Genomic DNA, 9,811 nt, shown 5'->3' on the forward strand with positions numbered 1-9,811 from the left:
CTCAGTACTCTTTCTGTCATCATAATCTTAATGAAAGCTACGTTATTATCATTATAATCATAGTCGCCGTGGGTTACTGCCAGAGTTACTCAATATACACTAGTTTACAAAACTCCCCGTATAGGCCCCATGTATCAAAAGAAAAGCCGGTCAGGGGTTGCCCCCCCCCCCCCCTTTTGCGCTGGGGGCAAACGGGTCGGGTGCTGGTTCCATGGGAGGCGCCTCGTTACAGAGCATGCGCCTGGTGGGCGGGCTGGGTTGGCGTGTGGAGCAGACTCGAATCTATAGACTGCTTGTGCACGAACGCTCTTGGTAGGGGATTGTACAATTAGTTTGGGGGTAGGGGTGCCGCATGTAGGAGGCCTTGCAGGGGTTTGATGGGTCATTTGTGGAAAGTGGTAATGTGCGATAACGTGTGAACTTGGGCAGAACCAGAAGAGGGGGGGGAGATCAGCTTTGGTGGCAGTGAGGGCCCTAGGCGTCGACACAGGGAAGTACCATCGTTTGAAAGTTGCATGGGCATAGGCAGGCGTTGGCGATGTATTTATTGGTGAGCACTTCTGCAAGTCAGGGAAGTTTTCGGGAGGGGGGGAGTGGGAAGAATCCGGGCAGAACAAGGTTTTGGAGGCACGTTCCTTGACCTTTTTTTTCGAATGATGTTCACCGCTAGCGATAAGGAGGCCACAGGGTTGCTGACAAGGGCGAAACAGCGGAGTTGCGTAACCTCAAACTCTGCTCTGTTGCCGTGCTAGGCACCGCCTCATTGCCTGTGACCAGTCGATGCGCATGTCGGTGTTGTTGCGACTGAAGGTATTTATCTAATGAAGCATTTTGTGAGCAAGTTGGTTGGTGGTGGTCGGGGACTTGATTGTTTGAAGATCTTCAAAGGAAACTGTAAGCATACGAATTAAGGGTGGGATGGAATTCGTGGCGTATGCGTACGAGAACGGGTGAAGCGGTGAAGCGGTGGAGCGGTGAAGCGGTGGAGTTGGGTGAGGTTGATGTCCTCGTGTGAGGTTGGATATGTCATTGTCGAGGGAAGGGGAGGAGAGAGTGGGAGGGCTGCTACGCTTAAGAGTTCTTCCGTAGCTGATTTATTGGTGGAACATACAAGTAAAAGTCATTTTGAATAAGGTTACTTCTGAAAGAGACCCAGTTAAGCTTTGTTAGCGCCTGCCTGGAGCGAATATTTTTTGGCATAAAAACGTGGAAAGTGGTCGCTATCCCAGGGGGTGGAGTAAACTGACCAGTTTTAAGGCGAAAGCTTTAGGTGTCCCATTTTGTGAAAAACCGTCCTTTTTGTTGAGGTTGCTGTAGTTGTTGTCTGCTCAAGAAAACGGCCACCCCTGTAACGAGTTAAAAAAAACACGTGTGATCAAATGGGATTTCAATCAGGGGCACCACGGTAGCCGCCCAGTGCTGTACCACCGTGATTTCTCTAGGCATTTATTTTTCTTCAATGGATGAAAAATTTAGCCAAGCTCACACATATAAATTAACGCACCAAGCTCACACATAGCGCGAAACAAAACTTGGACAAGAAAGACCACGGGACGAAGCGCTCAGTTGAAACGTTTAATCGTAAAAGCACGTACATATATATACACACAATCAAAGCCTCTGTCATCACACCTTGTACAGTACAATCTACCAGCTTGCACAATCGCGGGGAACAACAATCAAAGCACTACATACAATCAGACCGCACATGTAAAAATCCTGATAAACATCACGGCACACTCCATCAGCCTACGCCCCCCCCCCACTAAAAAAAAGAACTCGGCGTCTGATAACAAACATAACAGACGGTTGGCTGACACGGGTATTTCCGTCTATTTTGATGCAAAATGCTTCCGTTATCTCCCTAGTGGCCCGCTTTCTGTGTTTGTCAAGCCCAACTCGCAGTTCTTAATTGTTGGGTTATTCGGGTTTTAACGCAGTTCACTTTCGTATTCCGCCTCTATTTTCTTTTCTGAAAACTAAATTAAATTAAAGCTATAGACCCGTCTTCACGAGCAGTCGCTAACCAGAGGCTGACTAAACACTAGTAGCCCTGACTAGTACTTAATCTCGAGTTACGCAAGTCAGCGCTCACTAGACCCTGACTAACCAAAACCGTATTCACGTCACCATCCAAGTGTGTAGACTATGTAGTCAAGCGGCAATCACGACCGTGACGTAAATCAAACGCTGGGCATGCGATAAAGAGATTTACCTCTAGCAACAGGGCAGTGGCTGCGGCTACGGCCAAATATATGCCTCACCATTCAACTTCTCTCGGTTTGGTTTCTGTTGCCTGTCCTGTCGTCTGCTTCCCGCCTACTCCAACCGGTGTGCTTGCGTGCCTGTGGCTTTGAGAGAGAGAGAAATAAACTTTATTGCGATACGTAGTTAGGAGGGGGCGGTGACCGGTAGTTGCAGTTTGCCGGTGACGAAGGCAGCCCGTTCCGTCAGACTTGTTTGCATCTGCGGGTCGGAGCTACCCAGCGCCGCCTCCCATTGCTCGGTGGTACGGATTAATGGGAAGGGGTCGTTGTTGCATGCCCACATGGTATGGATGATGGTGTCTTTCAAGCCACATGCGGGGCAGTTGGGGGACTGATACAGTGTGGGATGAATTAGGTGCAGTTTGGCGTGACAGGGCAAAGTGTTTGTTTGAATGAGGCGCCATAAGCGTTCTTCAGAGTGAGAGAGGGTAGGATGAGCCGGCGGGAATATGCGGCGGGCGAGGCGGTAATGCTCAGTTATTTCCCGATAGCTAAGCAAGCTGTCTCGGGCTGATCGGGCTCCGTGTAAGGGTACGAGGCTTGGGCCTGCTCGGACAGTGAGTTCTCGAGCTGCTTTATTGGCTGCCTCGTTGCCCCCCAGCCCTGTATGGGCAGGAGTCCAGATCAGCTCCGCGGGGTCGGTAGGGGGATTTTGAACAAGAATTTGGAGCGCCTGAGGAGAGATGCTACCTCTGGCAAAGTTTTGAATGGCCGTTTTCGAATCAGAGATGATAATTGTGGGGGTTGGCCGTTGCGTTAGTGCTAGGGCGATTGCCTCTTCCTCCACCATTGCCGGATGACGGGTGCGTATTGTGAGGGAGGTGAGAGGTGGGGAGTTAGGGCTGAATATTGCTGTGACAGCGTACGCGTCGTGATGTCTATAGTCTGCTGCGTCTACGTAGAGGGTGCTCGGCTTAATGGGATATTTCTCAGTCAAGGCCCGTGCTCGCTGTTCCATGCGTGTTTTGCTGTGAACTGGGTGCATATTGCGTGGGAGAGGGCGGATGCAGAGGTGCGCATGAATGCTTGGAGGAATGGGGACTTTGGGATCAGTGATTAGCGGAGCTCCCAGATTTAATCTATGCATGATCTGTCGACCAGTGGATGTTGTCGATAGGCGCTTAAGTTGATTGAGTTGATGGGCCTCGACTATTTCTTCTGCAGTGTTGTAAACGCCCAGTGTTCTAATCTGGCAGTGGGAGTGCTGTGGGGTAACTGCAATGCCGTCTTGTATATCCGGCGAATGAGACAATTAATTTTTGCCAACTCTGCTTGAGAGGGATTGAGGTATGGCAGAGAATACGTAATACGGCTTATTACAAACGCCTGTATGAGGCGGATTCTCTCTGCTTCTTTAAGGCCTCTGTTGCGAGCGGAAATTCTGCGTAATATGCCCATGGTTTGAGTTACCTGGGATTTTAATTGTGTTATAAAGCAGGTGTTCGCGCGGTTGCGCTGGAGAGTAAGGCCCAGAATTTTAATGCTAGGCATCTCCAACACTTCCACGTTCCCAACGTGGACTTTTATACTGGGAGGCGTTTTTGAACCCGATTTAGCTGGAAGGACAAGTAGTTGTGATTTATTTGGGGAGCATTCTAATCCGACCTTGCGAGCTTCGTCAGTGACGATTCGGGCACCCGTTTGTAGGGTGTCTTCGATTTGGCCATCACTGCCCCCTGACGCCCACAGGGTAATAACGTCGGCGTAGATGCTGTGTCGTAAATTGGGAACCTGCGCAAGTTGCCGAGGGATGTTTAGCAGAGCAAGATTGAAAAGAAGTGGTGACAGAACTGCGCCTTGTGGGGTGCCTATAGAGGGAAGAGTTATGGCGTCCGAGGTGATGTCACCAATCTGGAATATTGCCGTTCGAGCCGTTAAGAAGTTTTTGATATAATTGTACGTGCGATGTCCCGGAGCTAGTGGTTCCAAGTTGCTAAGTATAGCTATATGGGATACTCTATCAAATGCTTTAGTGAGGTCTAGTGCGAGTATGGCCGCTGCATCGACCTTTGAAGGGGGGATGACTATGTCATGGAGCAATGGGAGATGCACATCTTGCGTAGAGAGTCCTGCCCTAAAGCCAATCATGGTGTTGGGAAGTGCACCTGTTTGATCTATGTGTTTTATTAATCGTGCGTGAATAATGTGTTCCATCACTTTGCCCATACATGAAGTTAGAGAAATTGGCCGTAGGGGTTCTAGGCTGAGGGGCTTTCCCGGTTTAGGAATAAGGGATATTTTAGCATGTTTCCACGGGGGGGGTAGGGTTCCTGAGGACCAGTAATGATTATAGTATCGGGTTAGCGTGGTAATTGAGTTGTCATCGAGGTTTCGTAACATCTTATTGGTCACGCCATCCATACCTGGCGCAGACCCTGGACGGAAACGAGTCAGGGCTGCTCTGACTTCAGCTTCAGTTATATCGAAATCCAACGAGCTATTGTCTGATCCTCGATAAGGAGGTAAGGGCTCAGATGAGCCCTGCGCTATGTAGAGGGTTTGGATTTCTTCTATTAGTTCTTGATTGGTGCCTGGGTAGTTTTGGATTATTTGTGTTAGGTGATGGTGATGTGCCGTTTTTGACTGCTTAGGATCGAGCATGTATGTGCGACGCATGCCAAGATTACCCCGCATCTGGTCACAGAATTCACCCCACTGTGCTTTCGCCAGCTCTGCAGCGTGGGACTCAATCTTTTTGTGGAGCTCTGCTATTTTGAGACGAAGACGCCGATTTTGTTTCTGGCGTCGCCATCTGCGTTGCAAGCTTGTGTATGCCTCCCACAAATGGTGTAGGTGTGCGTCCACAGTTTCCGCTGGGATATCCGGGTCTAGTGGTTGGTCGTGGTGTCGTTTGGTTTCGACTATTTGGTTTACCCAGCTGTCCAGTGTTGCGGTATTGATTTCAGCGGGAGTATTTTGCTCGCATGTGCGTCTAAACGCATCCCAGTTGGTGATGTATTGTTGCCTTAAACATGGTTTCAGGTTGGAAGAGAGGGAGATGTTTAGTTGGACTATGTGTGCCCCTATCGTCTGCGCAACCCTTACTACACAATGGCCGTTTACTGAGCTTGTTGAGCCTCCAAACAGCTCACACGTCACTCAAAATCGCGATGAGATGGCCGGCGTATGGCGTGTGCTCTGCATCACGGCAAGCAATCGGCGCGAGTAGTCTACGCACAGCTCACAGAATGCCCGGATAAAACAAGACATGGCTCGCGCGGTGACGAAAGCTTGTGCACGTTATTCCCCCCCCCTCCCCCCTTGTCGTCACGAGAAATCAGCTTTGGCTGAGGGTAGAAAAAAAGAACCATAAAAAAACGCAGAAGGCAAAGACCCCAGCATGCGCTCCCCTCGATCCTCCCTTCTCTCTCTGCAGCTAACACGATCTGATAGACCTACCCATGCACCTGTAAAATGAGCTTCCCGTTTTTGCCTGCTTTTGCAGTCGGAGGGAGAGTCCTGTTGAGAGTGGAGGGGGCGCGGTGGTCGGCCTGCCAGTGTAGCAGACGGAGCTGCACGAGGCCGGCCGTTAGAGCCGTGAGGCTACCGTCAGAGAAGAAAGTTTTTCGGTGCTGTTACGCTTAGCAGCCGCATTGCCGTTTTTGTTAAGGTGTTACGTGTTACCACGTTTTCTTCAGCGTGTGGGTTTTCCTGTCAGTTAAAACCGGAAGTTTGGAGGTAATTATCCTTGTTGCAAACTCGTATCTCCTAGCGCCATTTCGAGACAAGCGTCAGCCGACGAAGACTTTATTGCGGAAGAATGAAATTTCTCCCCTACCAAGTGTTCGAATGCAGTGCTGTGTGGGTAACGCAGGTTGCTGTGAAAAAAAGCCTTCTTGTGACAGCATATGCCAAGGTCGTCACTGGTTGGATTGTTTGGATATTTACGCGAACATTCAGGTTGGGGAAAGGTAACTTCGGGAGTCTTTGTGTTGTTTTCAAGTGTTTTCTATCTGTGCTAAGTATCTGCGGCTGTAAATAAATAGTTATCTTTTAATTGCAACTTATAACGGCAGCGGTTGTGTCTAATGTTTTTTCTTTGGTAGTTGGTGTAACGATTATTTATACAAAAATTCCACGCATTTTTGTATTTACTGTAGCATTGTGGGTACGTAACCTCAAGCAGTGTGCAGGCAAAATTTATGGCACTCCCGTATTGAACAAATTTGCCACGAGACGGGGAAAACTTGTTCACGTTTGAAATAGAGTTCCTTGTGATATGTGTTTTTTACTTACAAACTATCCTCCCGTATGCGGTAACGACGTTGGATTGTTATCGTCTGCATTCCTCATGATCAAAAAAAAGCAATAAAAAGTGTTTGTACTGTGAAGTATCGTAACGTGCATTACTCGCGCTGAACTCTTATCTGAGCTTTTAGAGATTTTCTCCCGGTAACTATAAAGAAAGACTTGAGTTGGTTTCGTCGATTTTTATTGGCATGCGGTTGTTGGGTTGGGGGCCGTTCCATCGTACCTTTGCGGCGTAGACGGCACTTTCCTTAGAATTCACTGGTTGATTGAAAACTGCGCAAATGGCGGTACCTTCGCCCAATGCAACGGGACACTGCGCACGATACTTGATTTGGTGGCTTGAATTATCGTGCGCATCTAAAAGGGCCCATCTCCCCGCGAGGGGGACTCGAGTAATTGCGCCGCATAGGGGGTGGGTGTATTGCGTTAACGTTTAGTGTTTGGGGAGTTGGTGGCAGTGAATGCGTTGTATCAGCAGCTTCTTGACGTAGTTTGAATGAGTCAAGGATATAAGGCGCGTTCGTAGCCTTTCATTCTGCGTCAGTTTTGTGGCGCAGTGGGAAGAGCACCATGTACCTCGCGTTCCGCCCACAGGTAGTGAATGCGTTGTATCAGCAGCTTCTTGACGTAGTTTGAATGAGTCAAGGATATAAGGCGCGTTCGTAGCCTTCCATTCTGTGTCGGCTTTGTGGCGCAGTGGGTAGAGCACCATGTACCTTGCGTTCCGCCCGCAGGGTCGTGGGATCAAAACCAGGCACCGGTAAGTATTATTTTTTTATACAGTGTAGGGGGAGGGGTGCGGACCTGTTGTTGAGAGCGAGGAGGGTAGCGTGATGCGGGAGAGGAGGAGTGGGGGAGAGGGCGCACCTGGAACGGCTGTTGCGGACGCCGAGGCACGCCAACGCCAGGTGACATCGTGAGTTAAAGAAATGCTCTGCATTAAAAAAAAATGCGGTACTGATGCGGACAGTGCATGTTGTGTCGAGGGTGCTCCATCGTTTAGGGCAGTGCTTCAGCCTCGAAGCGTACTTTGGTCATAGTTTTCTCAGCCCGCAGAGGCGTTCATACGTATCGCGATATTAAGATGGAGGCTCATTGACATGTTCATGGAGCATGTCGTGCGCGTTGCGGTGCAGAAATTCGCTTAAAAAATTGGCCGCTTATCTGCTCCTTTCGTTGAAAATGTCGACACGAGGATAGTCTTTCGTCGACACTTTCCAAGTAAATGCCTCCCTTCGCTTTCCCACTCACCTCTCATTCTAATCCTCTTCCGTCGCGCTCCTCCCAAGGTAAACACTCTGAGGGTTTGCTCAAGTAAATTTAAATTTACCGCGTTCCCCTGCACCAGGTCGGGTGCCTAGATGCCAGCGCTACATTACGGCGGAGACGCGCGTGAATAGAGGCATCCTACTTACTTGAACGTTTATACAACCACGTTTCCGTACTCCACGGGCGTTCCAAGCGGAACGTGGAAGCTATCTAGTGGAACCGTTCGTAACTGTCGCCGTTTGATTTCTTAAAATGCCGCCAGAAGCTATAGTGGCGCGGGCGACAGCAGGCGACAGAGCGAATGTAGTGGAGGTAGTATTTCATTTGCTATCGCAAAAAACAAGCATCCATGAATTTTTTACAAAGGAACACTGAAAATATCACTTATGTATTGATTTTCTGCCTCATATTTGCGTAATGTTTTGTTCTTGTTCAACAATGCTGACGAGTATGAACATTGCCACCGGTCTTAAACGTTTAGATTTGGCTTTGGGTATATCAAACTATTGCACAGCTTCTGCTTCACTTTGGCCAGGTGCCTGTACCGCGTCACGGTCTTTGTATCGGTTATTATTAAATTTTCTTTCAGACAGACAAACAGAAATACGGACAGACCGAAATTTCTGCGTTTAAGTAGTCCAAGAAAGACTATCGTCTTTAAAATTGGCCAAGCTATCTAGCTCTGTTGTACTCGGCAGCCATATTTAGTCACTGCCAAAACAAGCCCCGAACCCGACTAAAATTTTCGTGGTCACGCGCTACTTAGTCACCGCTACTAAAGCCTAGTCACGCCCTCTGAATATGAGCAACGCTAGTTGGGGCTACTAAGGGTGGTCACGTGTCAGACTTAGTCAGTGACATAGGGTAGTCGGCCGCTATAGTCAGGCTTTAGTCAGGGGACGTGAATACGGGCCATAAGCTCTAATGGACCACACTCAATGCTTTAGTCGGGGCCAATCTCTTCTTTGAGTACGTGCCAAACGCCTCTCATCATCATAATCATTATTGTCAACGTCTTTATCATCATCATCAGTATCGTCGTCGCAGTTATCATCATCGCCACCTAGGCTCGTGACGGAATTCCACCGCCTGCCTCGGTTCTTTTTCTACAGCCCGACGTGAAGCTCGGCAGCTTCTCGTAAGCAGTTACCAGCTGCCGGTGGCGTTCGTTTCTGCTTAAACCCTGAAGAGCTGCGACGAGAAAGAGCGGACCCCACGGCTGCAAGATGAACCCCAGCAAGGAGGCTGTTCTCGACGAGCTTACCAATTTCGCCACCTGGCAGCCCGCTGAGATCCCTCATCTGCTCGAAGAATACCTCGCGCATGTCGCGAAGACCGGCGACACGGTGTTTCCATGGGAAAAGGTAAGACCTTTTCTGCGTCGCAAACTGGAACTGGTAATGGAGGAATTTCACTGGGTATGGCCGTCGGATGAAGTGCCAGTCATGCCCAATGTACCGCCATTCAACTACGAGGATATGAAATACTTCATCTTGGAGACCATCGACCGCTTCGAGGGGGCGCCGTTCACCATCCAGCGTCTGTGTGAGCTGCTGGTAGATCCGTGGAGGCACTACAACCGCATCGACAAGTTCATGCGTGCCTTGGAGAAGAGCGTCCTTGTTGCGAGCACCATCGAACCGAAGTCCCTCGCGCAGCAGGCCAATGCACCAGCGCACCCGGCGGCCAATGCAGCCCGGGGAGGCGGTGATGGCGCCGTCAACGGCCGCCTCGCCGGCACCAGTGCAGAATGGAGCGGCCGCGTGGATTGGGAGCGGGAGCACTGCGAGTAAGAGGGCACCTCTGCCCAACCATGGTCCGGACACAAACTTGGTCCTCGCAGCCAGCAATGGCACTCATCGTCATACTTTCCTTTTTCCTTCATCGATCCCCCCACTCCCACTCACTGATTCCTACGTGGCCATCTCTGTTTCCATAACTTCATCGTTGCCGCTCCTGCCGTGGATGCAGACTTTGTGGACTGTGCTTGTGGACAATGCGAAGAGCATATATATAAGTCGCCA

General features: G+C 49.7%; 1 pseudogene; it reads left to right on the forward strand.

Annotated features, from left to right (window-relative positions):
* Nucleotides 1-9,013: 9,013 nt before the first annotated feature.
* LOC144162390 (serine/threonine-protein phosphatase 4 regulatory subunit 2 pseudogene) lies at nucleotides 9,014-9,580 on the forward strand (annotated as a pseudogene).
* Nucleotides 9,581-9,811: the final 231 nt, after the last annotated feature.

This window comes from Haemaphysalis longicornis, unplaced genomic scaffold (assembly GCF_048455015.1).
Source record: "Haemaphysalis longicornis isolate Haplotype H1 unplaced genomic scaffold, Haemaphysalis longicornis Haplotype H1 scaffold_1, whole genome shotgun sequence".
NCBI lineage: Eukaryota > Metazoa > Arthropoda > Arachnida > Ixodida > Ixodidae > Haemaphysalis > Haemaphysalis longicornis.